Raw genomic sequence first — 19,356 nt, forward strand, 5'->3', positions numbered from 1 at the left:
CTAAGTCTATAAGAAGTTGTGCAAGTTTTGGTGAAGATTGTTCAAAGATGGAAGTTTACAAAAGCATGTTCTAGTAAACTTGTTATATCTCTTAGAAAAAATTTTATTTTGAGAAGCAAGGTTCAAGGCATGTAGAAGACATTCTAGAGATGATGTGACTAAGCTTGCTCATCATAATATTACACATACAAAAAGCTATTCAAGTTACATGGTGACAGATTTTTTTTATCGCTAAGTAAAATGAGTTCTTAATGAGGTCTTATAATAAATAATTAAGAAGGTGTAATAGTCAAGTCAAAGAAATTGTTTTATGGACTCAATATAGAGGAAGGAGATTTTATTTTGTTATAGATGAATGAATGATTGAAGTAAGAAGAGTTAAAAAAGGAAAAAAGATATGAACATTGAGTAATTAGGTTGATATGCAAAGATCAGCAGAGCATAGAGAAATTGGAGAAAACTTCATTGTCAAGGTTTTATTTTGAGATCTGAGATTTGATATTTGGATCTGAGGTTCATGACCTAGTCTACAAGGTCCAACAATTATTGACCTAGTTGATAGGATAGAGGACAGAGGTTAAAGCATACTACAAACAATTGTTCTACAAGGAATAGTTGAGAGATCAGTTGGACAGTGAAGTTCAGTGGACTTACCCCAGAAGCTATTTGGAAAATGGGTCCTTCTACCTTCTACAGCTTGTAATAGGGTTAGAAAAACTCCTAATAGGGTTGGAATCTTCTAACAAGGATTCAAAGTCTCCTAACAAGGACTCATATGTACTAAATGTGTTTATAGACTCCTAACAAGGAATATATATATATATATATATATATCTTTGTGGGCATCATTTCCACTAGGGTTTTTCCTTTAATCAAGGGTTTCCCTAGTTAACAAATCTGGTGTAATTGTGTATGTACATCTTGTTATGGTTTTTGTTTACTTTGGTTGCATGGTTAAGATTTATTAAGGTTGATAAATATTTTAATTGGATAACTGATTCACCTCCCCCTCACCCTCCCCCTCCCTCCCTCTTAGTTATCTTGGTGAACTATTGTTTCTAACATCATTGCCAAGAAAACCCAACCTCTAAAAGCATCCATCACCATCTATTATTCAACAAATATACCATTGCAATACAACCATGAAATCCTTAAAAGCCATAGCCATAACCAATAAATCCATGTGAACTAGCATGAATCCACACATCCCATGCCATGCTTCCAACCTTCACAGATGCTCCCTTCGCTAACTTGTCAAGCCTTCTCTTGCTCGACTTTCTTTTTTACCTTTTTCCCTTTTGTCTTGTCTCTACAACTACCCTCATGGTTGCTTATGAAGTAGCAATTCCCACAAAAAACCACCAAGTGCTATTACATAAACCATGTGCTACATAACCCATTGACCCCACATTTAATGTTGGGCATTTAATTCTTTTTCCCAATATTAAATAATTACATCAAATATTATCACAATGTCACAATACAACTCATCAAGTATATCCATGAGGAATCTCTCTATGTTGCATGTCCATCTAGGTGTAGCATTACATAATAAAATAAAATAATACAATATAAAAATTTCATGCAATATGTGCAACACCTATTATCTCAACAATCTACCACTTGTTGTATACATTACATAAGGTCAATTTGTAGCCACATAAATGAATATGGGAACAATCTCTCCTAGCATATCTACCATCAATAGTTAAAGTATACCATGTGCTCCATTCCAGTACCTACAACAAAATCAATGTATCAAAAATCTTGAACATGAATGAAGCCACCTCATATTATGTCACTACTACTGGACATACATAGAATCCATCCATATAGAAAGCCGCCCAACTTGTCACATTAGAAGATCATAAAATTCTTTATCAACTAAAATGTCAAGCACAAAAACTTTATCTAAAGGTAATCATATGTATTTGTAGTTGTCAAAATATCCATAGCTGAAATAGCACCCACAACAAGTGCCAACCCATCCAACTATCCATACCTCTAAAGGTATGCCAAGAGAATCTCACATCATCAACATATACAATCTGTAACCTGTAATTACAAGCCTCAAGAGAAGTACTTGCCACATATATATCATGAAGCTCCCACTAAAAAAGATAGTGTCAAATATGTACCAACCCACTCACAACATCTCAAAGAAGGGAATCCATGTAGTATCAAGGACATCCACAATACATAAACTGATAACCTACAAGAACAAATCTCATAAAACAAGTTTTCCACAACCAACAAAAGAAAGAGATAAATGAATGACCATGTCATCTCTCACATGACATACATGAGAACAAATGAGTGATCATAATCTCTGACAATCTCAAATCCAATGTAAGTGAAACTAGACATCTAGGAAGATAACCAATACCAAAGATATACCATGCAAATCATAACCTATATCATGTCCTTTTACACACACCTCTAGATGTAAATTGTGCCAAGTATGATCTCCTCTATAAAACTCCAAAAAGAAGCCAAAAAAAACCCAAACCATACCATATAACTAATCATGGATGCAAGCATCTCACAAGAAGATTAAACTCATAAACCATTCCTAAACCAAGGAATAACCATTCCTAATCCAAGGAGAGTGCTTAATAAAAAACCATCTCCCAAACTCAACCAACATAAAAACATATTCACATGGAGATAACCAATGCTAAAGAATCTCTCAAATGAACCCTCAAGAAATAACTCATGTACCATAGCTCAAGATACATATCCATGAAAGACAAGCATAAATATAATGCAACTAAGAGAAACAACGGACTATACCTCTCAATTAGAAAACCGTTGAGTAGACCAAGAGTGGGGAATGAGAATTATCATCAAGATATCCAAGTCTCCAACCAAGACTCATCTAAGAACAATATCCTCTGAAGTCCATATTAGGCGAATGCCCCTCAAACTTCTTGTTGAAACTATAAACCATAAAAACAAATATATCTTTAATCCAAGAGAAATGAACATCACCACCATCTCTAAGTATCCATGAGCACCTATAACCAATAAATCCATGCCAACTCCAAATGAAATATATAAATATATCATGAAGTATCTAGCAAATGATCAATTTACTCAATACCAAGAAACTCAAATCAATCTCAAAGTTCCAACCATGGCCTCAAGAACATAAACATGACAACATGATCTAAACCATTTCAACCAAAATTGATAACATACTCCATATGAACATACAATAAAATGTCAAAACTCTAAATATGCATCAAGAGTATACCATGACATAATAATGAAACCATCCTAACATGGAGGATAACATGTCAAATGAAAGCATAAACCACACCTTTACCAAGAACCCCATGAGTCCTCAAAATGAAACCATCTCCACACACCATGAAGAAAACTATCTCCACATACCATGAAGAATCATCTCTACACACCATAAAGATAACCAAGAACTCCATGAGTCCTCAAAATCCAACCATCTTCACATTCCATGAGGATAACAAGTGCACAATGCAAATATCAAAGACACTTCTACAACAATAGGATCTAAGACAAACCTCCAACATCTACAAACACTCAATGACTATATAAACACCAAAAGATCCTACTCAACCATGGTACCAAGTCATCCATGGCATCATAAAAACTATCTCCTATATGAAGATCCTCCAAGTCTATACCCACACAACCAAAGTGTCACTACCAAGTAAAAAACCAAGATCTCCAAACCCAAAAAGATACAAGGCAAACCAAGAACTAATCCCCATATTGCAACCTCATCACTATTACAAACTCCCACTAAACTATGTATCCAAGCTATCCATGACATCATGATAAAAAACCATCTTCTAACCATGAGAATCAACCAAAGGCATAAAACCATCAAATAACTCAAAGTGCACATCGTGAGCTCCTCAAAAGAAATCAAATAAGCATGATCCTCAACCAAGAATATATACCACCATAACCAAATCAGAAATTCAAACTAATGAGCATCAAGGATGTACCTATATATCCAATCATGTCATGCCAAAATTCATGGCACCATGATCACATTAATGAATTGAGCAACTAACTCTCAAAGTGTCCAACTTGTCGACATGAAAAAAGTCAACTACAATTATCCACCATGACTACACCTAATAATAACATCTCATCCCTTCTACATGAAGAAAAAACAAAAAATCATGTGACTTAGGGCATAGACAACCCAAATCCAAGCCACCAATTTGAATATGCATCAATAATAAAAGATCAATGGGAAAAGAAAACCCATAACCAATCCATTAATGAAACTTGTAAGTATAGACTACTTACAACACTACATAATCTGTAGATTCAACAAGTCATCATAAATATCTAAATAAAATATTGATAACTATATAATCATGAGACCAATTTTAAAATATATGCTGAGTATACAATAAAATCAAACTCAAATTTTCAAAATATACAATGTCATAAACTCACAATATTACCATAGTAAAAATATATAATAAACCATTCAAAGGAATATATCATCAAATGAAATCATTCCAAACTTACACCAAATTAGAACCAATGTGTAGAGCTCTCCAAGAGCTTTTTATTGACTCCTTGAAATCCAAAATCCGACTTCATATGCCCAAGTTATGCCCAAAATTATTCTTAAATTTTTTTAAAAAACACATTTGAATTTCAGGCTCTTAGAAAATGATAAATTATTAGAATCATAGAAACAAACCTACACCAAGTTGTAGTGCTCTAAATTATCTTTCCAATGACTATAAGAAGTCTAAAATCTATTGTCATGAGAGATAGTTATGGTCATTTTACCAAGATAGTCTTTTACCATTTTCACTATGATTTTTTTGTGACAAAAATACTGAGGGGATTAAATTTGATGGCCATCACAGGCTGAAACTAAAAAAAAAATTATTTTCTCTCAACATGGCATAACTAGGGCATTTTATATATTAAAATTTATGGAAACGTCAAACCAGATCCAATGGTGAGCTCTATTTTTGCCCAAGAGGTCATTTTTGCAAGCTACCCCCTAAAACCCTAATTTAAAATGAAACATCCAAAAAAATCTTTTGATGAACAATTTCATATGCCAAAAATTTGCCAACATCCCATCATAACAAAAAACCCAAAACCCTAAGATTTGTAATAAACAACTCATATATCTTGCCCTCTCTTTTATCCTCTCATGCATTCCTATGGATTCAATCTATGGTTATGACAACAAAACCATACCTCTGATACCACTTGTAAGGAAACTTGCAATGAAAATATTATTGTTTCCTCATAACCCATAGTAGATGTGAAATAATATGCAATTGAAATCCACATGCAAGAGAATAGATAACATACCCACAACAATGTGACACAAGATATACCTTAGGAAACCCTCATTGAGGAAAAAAACTTAGCCTCCAAAAGCATCCATCACTATGTATTATTGAGCAAAAATACCATTTCATTATAACCATGGATGCCTTTAAAGCCCTAGCAAAAAATAAGTAATCCATGTGAAAAAGAATGAATCTGCACATCCCATGCCATGCTTCCAACCTTCTCAAATGCTCCCTTGGTGAACTTGTCAAGCCTTCTCTTATTCAACTTTTCTTTTGACCTTTTGCCCTTTTATCTTATCTCTACAACTATCCTTGTGGCTGCTTATATAGTAGTAAGTCCCACAAAACCACCAAGTGGTATTACATAAACCATGTGTTACCTAACCCATTGATCCCACATTTAATATTGGGCATTTAATTCTTTTCCCGAATATTAAATAATTACATCAAATATTATCACAATGTTACAATACAACTCATCAAGTATATCCCATAGGAATCCCTCCATGTTGCACATCCATCTAGATGCAACATTAAATAATAAAATAATATAACATAATATAACAATATTATGCAATTTGTGTAACACCCATTATCTCAACACTATGGCTTAAGGTTGGTAAGGGTCAGCTGATACTTATCCAAAAATGTTTTTTGATTTGATAAAATCATCTCTAATCCTTGATTCCATCTAGATTAGGCTGATTCTAGGATCTAAATATGGATTTCTAGCTAAGCAACTTGATCAAGTAAACTATCTACAGTTGAGAGATGAGGATCTCTCTAAACTAAATCTTGGGAAATTGATAGTTCCTTTTGTATTACCTCTAGATGAGGTAGCAACATGGTTTGTATTTAAATCAATTTATATCAATTGTTATATAGGACATTGGAGAAACACATTCTCCTTCCATGTCCTATCTGGCTCAAAATCTTGAAGTATTGTCATGTCCCCTTTTCAATAATTAAAAATAATAACTTTTGCTAAGGTAGGCAGGCTCAAAAAGTGAAGTTTCGGTAAAAGGGGCTAATATTGGAAACTAATGGATTAATAAATAAAAATAATTATTAAAATATGTATTATTTACCTCTCTTGGTTGTGAGTTAGGGTTATGCCCTCGTTTAAAGGGATTTGGAGGAATTTCGAGCTCATTCTAGAACTTGATTTTTTCTCATTGCTTTGTTGTTCTTCAAAGGCTGCCAAACCTGTGGAGAAGGAGACCCAAGGATAGGAGTTTTTAGGTTTATCTATAGGCTAAGGATGGGATTTTGAGGTCATTCCATGTGCAAGCTCATGCAGAGTTTTCCCTTGTGTTGAACAGTGCAAATTTGTGAGTTTTCGAGTGTGTTTCTTGTAAGAGTTTTGTGTTTTAGGTTGAGTATTTCATATCAGTTTGGTTTGCTACTATATTGAAAACATTTAGATGTTAAAATAGAGCTGAATAAATTTATTTGGTCATGGTTATACATTTTTAATAGATTATTAGTGTTTTGTGGTCCTTCTAGGCTATTTTGTGTTGTTTTTAGGAGTCCGATGAGCATTATTTTTGTCCTCCATTTGGGAGCTATTGTGTAAAATCTATATATATATAGAAATGTAATTTTTTGGGCTGTTATTCTGGAAAAATTTATGTAAAAATTTTTACTTTAACACTTATTAATAATATGTGAAGCTATGAAGTTTTTGGCACTATTTCGGGCATACCCAATTTGGGTTTTACTGAGAAATTAGTTGGTCTTTTGAAATATTAGTTGTTTAATTTTAAAATCTGATTAGAGGCTATAAATTTAATATAAAATAAAAAGGGGAACATTTCAATGGTATCAGAGCTATGATCTTGCTAGCTTGACGGTTTGTAGAAGTTTGTATGCAACTAAGTGAAAGAGAAAAGAGATATTCGCAACGAGAAAAGAATAAAAAAAATTTGATCAAACCTCTAGTTAAAAGTAAAAGTAAAAAATCCAAGGAAGGAAAAAGTAAGGCTGACCCAAATGAGATGACAAATAAATTCTTCCAGGACATCTAGAATACTAAGAAGCAAACATTGGATAGTTTGGCAGAAACTAGAGAGGCTTTGCGGATATTGATAGAAAAACTACAAGGAGTTGCATCTACTAATGATAAATGGAGCACTTCAAAGGAGCCAAGAAATCTAAAACCCACACCCTCTAAATAAATAAATAAAAACTATTTTCCTGCCTATAGATGAGCCACCAGTACCAAATCCATCCCTTAGTCCTGTAGAAGAGGTTACAGGTAACTTAGTTCCATTAAGAGCTACTTAAAATGGCTTAGATGATGACTTTCACAGTTTGGTTCCTTTTAGAGAATATGTGGATATGATGAACACTTTGATGTCCAAGAGAGAGTATAGAAGGGAGCATGACATAAGTGGAAGAGAGCTCAAAAATAAAATAAGAAAGTTTACAGCACCTACTTTTGATGGAACAAATAAAATTTCAACAAGAGCATGGCTAAAAAAATTATAGACCTTCTCCACACTTAACCCAATGAAGGAGAGTGATGTCATTCAATTTGCAAGTCTACACTTAGAAGATGCAGCCTATGATTGGTGGTATCATGGAATGACTACTCAAGGTCATGATCAAGTAAATACATTTGATGATTTCAGTCAAAGAGTGATAGATAGATTTGACCTCAAAGATGATGAAGAGTATTTTAAAGAATTGTCAAATTTGAAGCAAACCAAATCAGTTAATGAGTATATAGAAGAGTTTCAAAAAGTGCCTATTATGGTACTTGATATAAGTCAAAAGAGGATTGCTTATTTTTTTGTTGATGGTTTGGAAAATTCTGTTAAGGGTCTAGTTAAGGCTTTCTCACCCTCAACCTTACAAGAAGCTATCAAAAGAAGCATGAAACTCGAAACTTGTGTGCCTATGAAACAAGTCACTAATCAAAAACCCCCAAATCTTTTGCAACATAAGGGTAATTTTTAGAAAATGACTTTTCTAGCACTACCACCAAAGAATGTGATAAATGTAGAAAAAAGGAAGGTATATGAAGAGACCAGGAGTGAATTACGAAGAAAAAAGCTTTGTTTTACTTGTAGAGAACCATGGGTTCTAGGACACAGATGTTTGGGGAAAGGTCAAGTGCACTATATTGAAGTTGCTTCATAATCTAATTTGGATGAGCATGAGGAATCTCATGACACTAAGGAGGAGGAAGAAGAAGAGAAGGAAAAAGAAATTGGTAAGGATGGCACTTTAGCAGCATTATTAGGAGTCCCAAGATACCATCCCTTTTAAATACGAGGGGTACTAGTAAGGCAAAGGTTGACAGTTCTTCTTGATAGTGGGGCAACTCACAATTTTATTGATGAGGGATTTGTCATGAAAAGAGGGCTTAAAGTAGAAGATTTTGAGGGATTCAATGTTACTGTAGCTAATGGATTCACTATGCCTTTCACATAGGTGGTGAAACAACTCAAGATGACCTTAGGAGATTATGACTTATGTGATGAATTCTATGTTGTTGGCATTGAGGAGATAGATCTTGTATTGGGTGTTCAATAGTTGCACCCTATTGGAGGCTATTACATGAACCATCAAACTATGGAGTTTAAATTTCATTCCAATGGGAAAGAAGTCTTATTGAGAGGCTTATCAAATGGAGAACCTAAGGTGGTCATTGCAAAGAGGATGGAAAGGACTTTTTGAGAGGACAAGTAGCATGGGCAATAGGAGTCATAATTCATCCAAAATACTCTCCAAAGAATCAAGGTAGGTTCCATTTTGAAATTCAAAATATTCATGATAAGCATAGTATAGTTTTCAATGATTTGCCTCTAGGATTACCAACAAATAGAGGTTTTGAGCATGTTATAGAGTTAGAACAGGGTGCCAAACTAGTTATAACAACTCCAAACTGCCATCCAAGTGGTTATAAGGAAGAAATAGAAAAAATTATTAAGGAACTCCTGGACATGGGATTCATAAGGCCTAGCTCTAGTCCATTTGCATCATCTATAGTGCTTGTTAAGAAAAAGGATGGTACAATGAGAATGTGTATAGACTATAGGGATCTAAACAAGAAGACCATAAAAAATAGGTATCTCATACCACAAATAGATGAACTCAGTGATGAGTTACATGGTGTTGTATACTTCTCAAAATTTGACTTAACATCAGGGTACCATCAAATCTGAATGAGGAGGGAAGATGTGGAAAAGACCTCTTTCAGATGTCACTATGGGCACTTTAAATTTCTTGTTATGCCATTTGGCCTCACTAATGCCCCAGTAACATTCCAATCTTGTATGAATAAGATATTCAACAAGCATCTTCAAAAATTTTTTTTTCATATTTTTTGATGATATCTTGATTAATAGTAAAACATGGGAAGAGCATCTAAAGCACATAGACACTATTTTGGGAATCTTAAGGCAGCAATCCTTTTATGCTAACCTATCTAAATGTGACTTATCTGATATTTGGGACACATTATAAGTTCTAAAGGAGTACAGGTTGATCAACAAAAATTCCAGGCAATTTTGGATTGGCCTCCACCCACTAATCTTGCACAGTTGAGAGGTTTCTTCTGGTTGTGTAGCTACTATAGGAGATTTTCCAAGGAATTTTCTCACCTTGCTGCCCCCTTGACTGATTTGACAAAGAAAGGAACTTTTTTTTGGATAGAAGACACACAAAAAATATTTGATAAGCTTAAGGAGGTAATGAGTTCATGCCCTTTGCTTGCAATTCTGGATTTCTCTTTACCTTTTGTTGTTGAATGTGATGCTTATGGAGAAGGTATAGGGGTTGTCCTAACTCAAAGGGGACATCCAATAGAATTTGAGAATAGAAAATTAAATCAATCAGAGAAAGGTTACTCCATCTATGGTATGGAAATGTTGGCAATCATGCATGCACTTCATAAGTTTGGACAATATTTGGTATGTGGGAGATTAATTGTAAAGATAGACCATAATAGCCTTAGGTTCTTCTTGAACCAAAGGGATTTAAATGATCATTAAAAAAATGGGTAAGAAAGTTGCAAGCTTATGATTTTGATATTGAATACATGAAAGAAAAGAATAATGTGGTTGCTGATGCTCTCTCAAGAAAGCCCACTTTGTGTTCCTTAACATCTATCTCTGCTGATTGGAAAGTCTCCATAATTTTAGAGTATGCTAAAGATTCCTTTGCCACCAAGATTTTGGATAAGTTAGTGGATGATAATAGGTAAAATTTTGTTGATGAATTGATTTATTACAAGTACAGGATCTTCTTAGTGCCAGGATCAAAAATTAAGGAGAGGATATTGAGGGCCTTTCACAACACACCTTTGGCTAGTCATCAAGTATACTTCAAGACATATAGGAAACTTCAAGAGTAGTTTGCATGGAAGGGTATCAAGGAGGATGTCCTTAAAAACATTAAGGAATGTATGGTATGCCAACAAAACAAGAGTGAGCAAATTTTTCTGGCAGGGTTGTTGCAACCACTTCCTATTCTTGAACAAAAATGGGAAAGTATTTCCATGGACTTCATTACTGGGTTACCCAAGGTTCAAGGTAAGGATTGCATATATGTGGTGGTAAATAGACTAACTAAGTATGCACATTTCTTTCCCATCACATCTATTTTCAAGGCATCACAAGTGGCTGAATTGTTCTTCAAGGAAATTTTTAGATTACATGGCTTGCTTAGAAACATTGTTAGTGATCGGGATAGTAGATTCCTCAGCTCTTTTTCAAAGGAGCTCTTTTATTTGGTAGGAACTAAACTCACTCCCAGTTCAAGCTATCACCCTCAAACAGATGGACAAATAGAGATAGTTAATAAATTGATAGAGGGATATTTGAGGAACTATGTTTCAAATCAACAACATGCTTGGGTGAAATGGTTGCACCTAGGGGAGTATTGTTATAATACATCTCATCACATGTCTATTGGTATGCGTCCTTTTTGTGCTCTTTATGGTTATGATGCCCTTTCCTTTTTTGATCTATTACTTTTAGATAATAGAGTACCTACAGCAAGTGATTTCATCAAGCAAAGCTAGGACATAATAAGGTCCCTCAAGGATAATCTACAACATGCACAGAACCAACGAAAGTTGTATGCTGATAGGAAAAGGATTGAAAGATCTTTTGAGGTGGGAGATTTGGCATTTTTTAGGTTGCAACCATATAAGCAAAGCACATTTAAGAGGAGTGGGGTAGAGAAGCTCAAGCCAAGGTTCTATGGGCCTTATAAGATCATCAGGAAGGTAGGAGAGGTAGCTTATGAATTGGAGCTCCCACCAAATAGCTAAATACATAATGTTTTCCATGTCATTTGCCTAAAGAAGGTTCTAGGACAGAAAACCATAGTATCTATAGAATTACCACCTCTTGATCATGAAGGGAAATTAGTTTTGATACCAAAAGAGCTTTTGGATACAAGAGAGAAAAGATTGAGAAATAGGAGCATCATAGAGCATTTGATCAAATGGAAAGGATTACCATTGGAGGATGCAACTTGGGAAGGAGCACATATTCTTGAGCATCCCAATCTTAATTTCTTGAGGACAAGCAATATTTGGGAGGGGAGGACTTGTCATGTCCCCTTTCAAATAATTAAAAATAATAACTTTTGCTAAGGCAAGTAGGTTCAAAAAGTAAAGTTTCGGAAAAAGGGGCTAATATTTGGAAACCAATGAATTAATAAATAAAAATTATTATTAAAATATATATTATTGACCCCTCTTGGTCATTATTTAGGTTTATGCCCTCTTTTAAAGGGATTTGGAGGTATTTCAGGCTCATTCTAGTACTTGATTCTTGCTCATTGCTTTGTTGTTCTTCAGAGGCTGCCAAACCTGTGGAGAAGGAGACCCAAGGAAAGGAGTTTGAAAGTTTCTAGGGAGGCTAAGGATGGAAGTTTGAGGCCATTCCATGTGTAAGCTCATGCAGATTTTTCCCTTGTGTTGAACAATACAAATTTGTGAGTTTTCGAGTGTATTTCTTGTAAGAGTTTGGTGTTTTCAGTTGAGTATTTCATATCAATTTTTGGTTTTCTGTTTTATTGCAGAAATTTAGATATTAAAATAGAGCTTAAATTATGTATTTTGTTGTGATTATACTTTTTTTATGGATTATTAGTGTTTTGTGGTGTTTTCAGGCTATTTTGTGTTGTTCTCAAGAGCCTGATGAGCATTGTTTTTGTCCTCCATTTGGGAGTTGTGTAAACTCTATATAGATCTAGAAATTTCACTTTTTAGGCTATTATGCTAGAAAAATTTCTGTAAAAATGTCTACTTTCAGATTTATTAATAATATGTTGTAGTGCACCAATATTACAGTCAAAGGAACCAGCAAATATAAATATATTTTTCTTTTTCAATGAAAGCATTTTTATTTTATTTTATTTTTTTATATTTATTTTCCTTGATCTACAATATTGATGTACATTACTACAATACATTTAACTAACTTCACTAACCACTTTAGTTCCTTCCAACTAGAACATTATTTGAAATTCTAACCAAATGTCTTTATAACCAAATGTATCAATTTCAAATGGAGACACACATTTTCTCTTAGAATCATTTTAGAAACAAAAACATAACAACTTTACTCATTTCTATATACTATAGAATAGTGCATGATATATAAATTTCTTTACTCACTGAATGTAGCAACATATCAACAAGTACAGTCCACTTATACAATTTTCCAGCTTACAAGCTATCATAAAACACAAGATTGGGAGTTACCCAAGGGTGACTCTCCCTAATACAATAAGAATTCACTTGGAAGTATGTTTTTTCTGCACATGAAAATAAAACAACATCCTTCTTCTCTTCAAGTCTTCAATCCATAGATCACAACCTGTAGTACAACACACACCAAAAAGCCCATGGTACTCTCCTCCCAACTAGGGAGAACCTTGAATAGGTGGACATACATTACTAACAACCATTTACAACACAATGCTCACATTACAAAACTGTTCACACATTTTACAGTTGACAAATAAAACCACAAAAATTCCCAACCAAGGTAGACCACTTAGGATCACATGTAGATCCATCTCAAGGGGTAAGGGTGGAAAATGAATGTTGAGGAGACTCCACCTGCAACTATGCCTTCATTACGCTATACATTTTATACACATGCCTTCACAAGGCAACCCAACACCACATACATGCCCTCACATGGCATCTTTACAATACTTATAACTCCAGCAAGGTGGCATATGGGGCCCATAACACCCATATGGCATCCCTCTCCTACACTAGGAGAGACTCTCACCCAACACATTCCCTATGCACCCCTTACCCTCACAAGGCTCTCTTTCCCTCCCAAGAGATGAGAGTCACCTTGTCACACCCAAAATAGAAAACTGCAACAAGAACATATGAATTCACAACACAAAGTAAATAACAATACACACATACACCAAAACTGAAACATGATCCCTCAACCTTACACAACACAACATTACAACACACCATATTACAACTAAATTACAGAAAACTCACATGCATAACACAAGAAAAATAATCTACTTAACAACAAACTTTCATAGCAAGGGTACATAAGGTTACCAACCTGGTTTCCAAGCAAATTTGAGCTCCCTCTCTTTTTACCAGCAATCCTCCTCCTAAGCTATCTTCTTCTCCTTGTTTTTTTTCCTTTTCCAAAATTTACCCCACTTAGATTCTTTTTCTAGATCTATCCAAAAATTCTCCCCCCCAAGAACTCTCCAACCAACTCTCTCTAAAGAATGTTTTCTTTTGATGCTTAAGTTTCCAAATTCGGCCAACTTGGGAATCCACAATTTTTGGGTGCTCTTTTCAATGCCTATGGAAGCTTATAATACTTAAAAATGCCTCTACCCCCTAGGTATATCATATGGGCTTTAAAATAAAACCTCAAACTACCCCTAGGGATGGTGTAAACCTCCTAGAAATTCACAAAAGGTGTGCATTCGACCTAGCATGGAAAGAATCCCTCTTGGACCCATAAATACACCTAGGGAAAAGAAATCCTCCCAAACCACTCCTTGGTTCACTCAACCACCTACCATCCCACTAAGCATGCTACAAAGGAGAACATGTGTCAAGTGACACCACAATACACACAACACACTTGGCAAGCCATCAAGAAAAACAAATTTACTTTTATAGAATCACAATAATACACACAAATTGGTTTTACAAATAAAATACAAGGGTAAAATGGTTATACCCTCCTTAGGGTTAACCTTGGTTTTTCCAAACACCTAGCAAGGTTCTCCATAAATCCATGGGCTTCTTTCCTACACACTTATTGCAAATATCAGTAGTCCAAGAATAAGGTGATAAAATGATAACATAAATATAAATCACATAGATTCTATCATCAATGAATAACATAACTAATATGAAATATGTATTTGCATTCATATCACATTACACACTTCACATTTGTAGCAATTCTCTAATCTAGATAGTAAAACATTATGATCATTTATTCTTACAAAAAATTATGGAATTAATCTACCTTAAGAAATGCATCAAATATAATATAAGTATACAATTCTAGTTTATTCAAATGATACATGAATTCTTAATGTTACTCTAAATATGCTAAGACATGATAATCTAGCACCATATGGAGACCACAATTCAAAAATCAAACATTCACTTGACTATAACATAAGCTTTAATCATGACATATGGATCATCAAGAAGGTAAGTAAGCATATCTGAATAACATCATAAAAACTACTTAGAATATTAGTGTCCTAGTAACATCATAAGGAATCATCATATAGCCTAATGATATAGGTATCAATGTCCCAATAACATAACATGAAATCAAATAGTCTAAGGATCAAAATATCAATGTCCATAGTGGGTAATAATGTGTCATCTAGAGTCTAACTATCAAAGTCCAAAAGAAACAAAATGTCAATAGTGTTATGATGGTCAAGGCGGGACATGACATATGTAAAGCTATGAATTTTTTGGCACTATTTCGGGCATACCCGATTTGGGTTTTATTGAGAAATTGGTTGGTATTTTGAAATATTGGTTGTTTGATTTTAAAATATGATTAGAGGCTTTAAATATCATATAAAATTAGAAAGGGGACATTTCAAGTGTATAGAGTAAATAATTGAAACCATGTTGGCATAAATCATTTGGAAATGAAAGATGATGATGATAGGTGAGATTGATATATATTAGAAAATGATTTGATGAAAAGATAATCATGTTCAAAATTTGTTTAGCACTCCCCTTGGGATTCATGACAAGGGCTTAACCACCTCCTATGTACTATAATTTGAGTGGTTGTATCAGACATTAATAGATTGGTCTTTTGGTGCAATAGAAACCCCACTCTAACAAGTGGTATTAGAGCTTGGTCACAGGTTCAAATCTTTAGACCCTCAAGTAACACTAAGGGGGAGATTGTTAAAAAAAAATTCAGCACTCTGCTTGAGATTTTTGACAAGGGCTTAACTACCTCCTATGTACTATAAGTTAATTTGTTGCATTGGGCATTGATAGATCAGTCTTTTGGTGCAATGGCAACCCAACTCTAACAAATTAGTTATATTGTTTTCTTTCACATTAACTATTTAACTAAAAAAATTAACATGCTACCACATATTCTTTGGAGAAAAAGAGTACATAGTAGAATGATTTAAGTGTTGATATCCAACAAGAAGATTAAGAGATGTGTCATGATTCTAAGTTTATGTTAGCACCCATTTATTTGAAGAATTAAGAAAGTAACAAGGACATGAACCAAATTGGATAACTATTGAGATAATCAATGATGAATTGTTGAATGATTTGAATATTTCCTCAAATCTATAATTAATTAGTTGAATCTATTGTTGGATGTGATTCATGATGTTTTTAAGATGACATGGTTAAGATATCACCATATAATGTTTATAGATAAATTTAATTTGAAAAATTAGAAGTAATGTTGACAAGTAATGTTAAACAAGTAAACTAGATAGTTAAATTGGTAAAAAGTGTAGTGCCTCTCATGTTTGCAGTCTGAACCTTGTTATATTTTGACTCAATAGATACTTAATACTCTTGTTATGTTTCATTTGAGGTAACCTGAGAGTCAAATGTTATACCTTGATTTCAGTATCATAGATGTTATACTACAACGCTATTTAGTTTATTGTATTTGCATGTTGATGCCATTTTGAGATGACAGTCAGTCCATGACGATATCTAGTTATCTGGTATTTTGAACATATCTTTGATTTGGTTATATGTGGATTTATGCCATGGTGATTTAATTCATTCATGTTTCATTATGCTTTATGCGAACGTGAGTGATGTAAATAGATTATGTAGGTATAATTGAATAAATGGTTAAATTAGTTTTTTTTGTAGTTATTGCTTTGGTAATATATTATATGCAATTGCAATTAATCATGTGTTTTAGTGTTCATGAATTACATCCCTAGTCATGGCACCTAGAATTAGTGATTCATCTATTTATTTCACCAATGTCATCCCTATATGGTCGATGTATCTTTTAAATGTTAAATTAAAAATTTCAATGATTTGTTAAATCCAGACTCATTTGCATTATGTGATTTGACTTGTATGTGTGTTTCTGTGCATTTAAAGATTTGCATTTTTGCGAAAGTTTTTAGGGAAATTTCTATGTTTTTTGGTTTTAGGGCTTTAAATTTTATTGAATTTAATTTTTGGCAGCTTTTCCATAGATGAATTCCTATTTCTAGAAATAGCCTATTTTTCATTTGGGTCGATCTGGAGCCTAGTTAGTCTAATTGACTATTTTCCCTAATCAATTATTCAATTGAAAAGTGAATAAGTATTGAAAGAGGAATTTAATTTCTCACTTCTCACTTTTACAATTTACAAAATAAAGAGCATTTTTCTAAAATCCTTCTTTGGAGGATTGCGTTTATGTTTGTTGTGAGAGCTTCGAGTGTGGGATCTTCATGAGATAAATCTCATTCAATCCATCTTGGGGAAACCTTTCTTTTCCATATTTTTTGGCATATTTTGTGGGATTATTATTTTTTTATGTTGATTTCTATTTATGCCCCTATTGCTATCAGGTAGGGCTTGTAATACCCCAAAAACAGCATATTGCCATATTAACCAATTTTGGTTCATCCAATCATCCCTAAAGTCCTATTTCACTAGGAAATTCTCATTCTAATTCTCACTACTTGACTTAATTGTCGAATGTAGAAGACCCTAGTCTGCATTAATTACACTATTTATTTAATTCCTAAAGTATTGACTTGAATTAGCTACATTAAACCTATTGGTTAGATTTAATTTAATTTAAAGTGTTTATGCTTTAATTAAATTAAATTATCTCCTAAAGCTAATGTACTAAGGAATTAAATTTATTTATTTTAATAATGTCCTTCTATTAATTGTTGGGTTTAAATACTCAAATAATTAAAGTTTATGCATTTATGACGTTATATCTCACTCTATTAAATTAAATAATCTCTTCAAATCTTCTCTTCAATTTTGAAATGAAAACTCTAAGTGAACTATCTCTTGAATAGGAATTAATTTAGTTAACTTGTGCTCACATGCATGTAAAGCTCAGTTAACTACTCATCACTCTCAAATCTGAAACATTTAACTTCAACTACACAAAAAAGTTACCATCTCAATTGAATCTCATTTTCAATCTCAACTGTTCATTTCAATTGATCTTGACTGTGGTTGATTTTGGAATTCAATTTAAGAGGCCTTCAATTCCTCATTCCAGATGTTAGAATTTTAATTGCATTGAATTACTGTCGAATTGTGTACTCATTTGCTTAAATATTCTCATAGCTTTCATTGTCTAGCTTTAATAACATATAGATTAAAATGCAATCATATAATTTAATTTTCTTTATATGTTATTAGATTAATTGCATCTCTCATCTAGATTAATTGCATTATCATTTAGCTACATAAATCCTTCATACTAAAAGGTCTGGATGCCTGCTTCTTGGTCTGATAGCAAGGCAAAATCCTTCTAGTTAGAAGGCAAATGGTCGTGTTGATTAGATTACTTGGATGAACAATTCAATGTTCATTCTAGAATGATTCCTAAGGTAAAGATAATGTTGAAATGTGTGTGAGAATATAAGGCCTAAAATTCATAAATACATTTCTAGCACCCACTGTAGGGCTCAAAAAATTAATTTTTCTGGCCTCATTTTCCTTGTTTTTTGCATTTTTTATAATTTTTCTATTTTTGTCCTAGGTTTTCAAATTTTCATGTGAGAAATCTCATCTTCATGCAAAGACCTAAAGATTTTGTGTCCTCTTCTGCACTTTCTCATGTGAAAAAGTGCATAAGCGTGTAGTTTCTCATGTCGTGCACGCCATTTCTTCACATGGACCTATGCACGACTTTGCGTGAAATTTTGCAGCAACATGCAAATTATAGTTTTTCAGAATTTGGTTTATCATTTTATTTTACTAACATGTTTTCTCTAAAGCATTTTCCTTTTGATTTCTAGATTTTTTGTAGCATAACAGTGGTTTGCAGGACATTTTGATGAAGACACCTTTATATAAACCCTTCAAACATATACTAATTGTGTGATTGTAGGACATTGTAAAAAAATGCATGCTAAAGACCAATTTCAAACCCACTTTAAATGTCATGTCTTTTTCTTGCTTTCTACACATAGTATAATTAGGGCTTGTGAACTTTTTAGGATGCAAGATAGGGGATTAGGGGAGTATGCTCTTTATCACTTGGAAGTCATGACCAATGGTCAATCAGAAACCTAGAAGCCTCTGAAAGATGACATTCAAGGGAGGCAAGAAAGTTAGTGGTTCTCTAGTACGAGTCCTCTTCTATGAAGGGATGATGATTTCCTTTTAGGGAATCAAAATCTTGAGAAAGGAAAAGTCTGGATTGATTAAGCTAACTCATTGATTAACATGTCTTACATGTTTGGGAGAGGTGATGAGGTGGAGGATTATGTTCTTTCCCCTTGAGGGAAATTAGAAAATTAGACCCTTAGATCCAAACCACCATTCTGAGTCAACCTTTAGAGGGCCTAC

This window comes from Cupressus sempervirens, chromosome 10, assembly GCF_028749045.1.
Source record: "Cupressus sempervirens isolate cs-2001-9-10 chromosome 10, ASM2874904v1, whole genome shotgun sequence".
NCBI classification, from domain to species: Eukaryota; Viridiplantae; Streptophyta; class Pinopsida; order Cupressales; family Cupressaceae; genus Cupressus; species Cupressus sempervirens.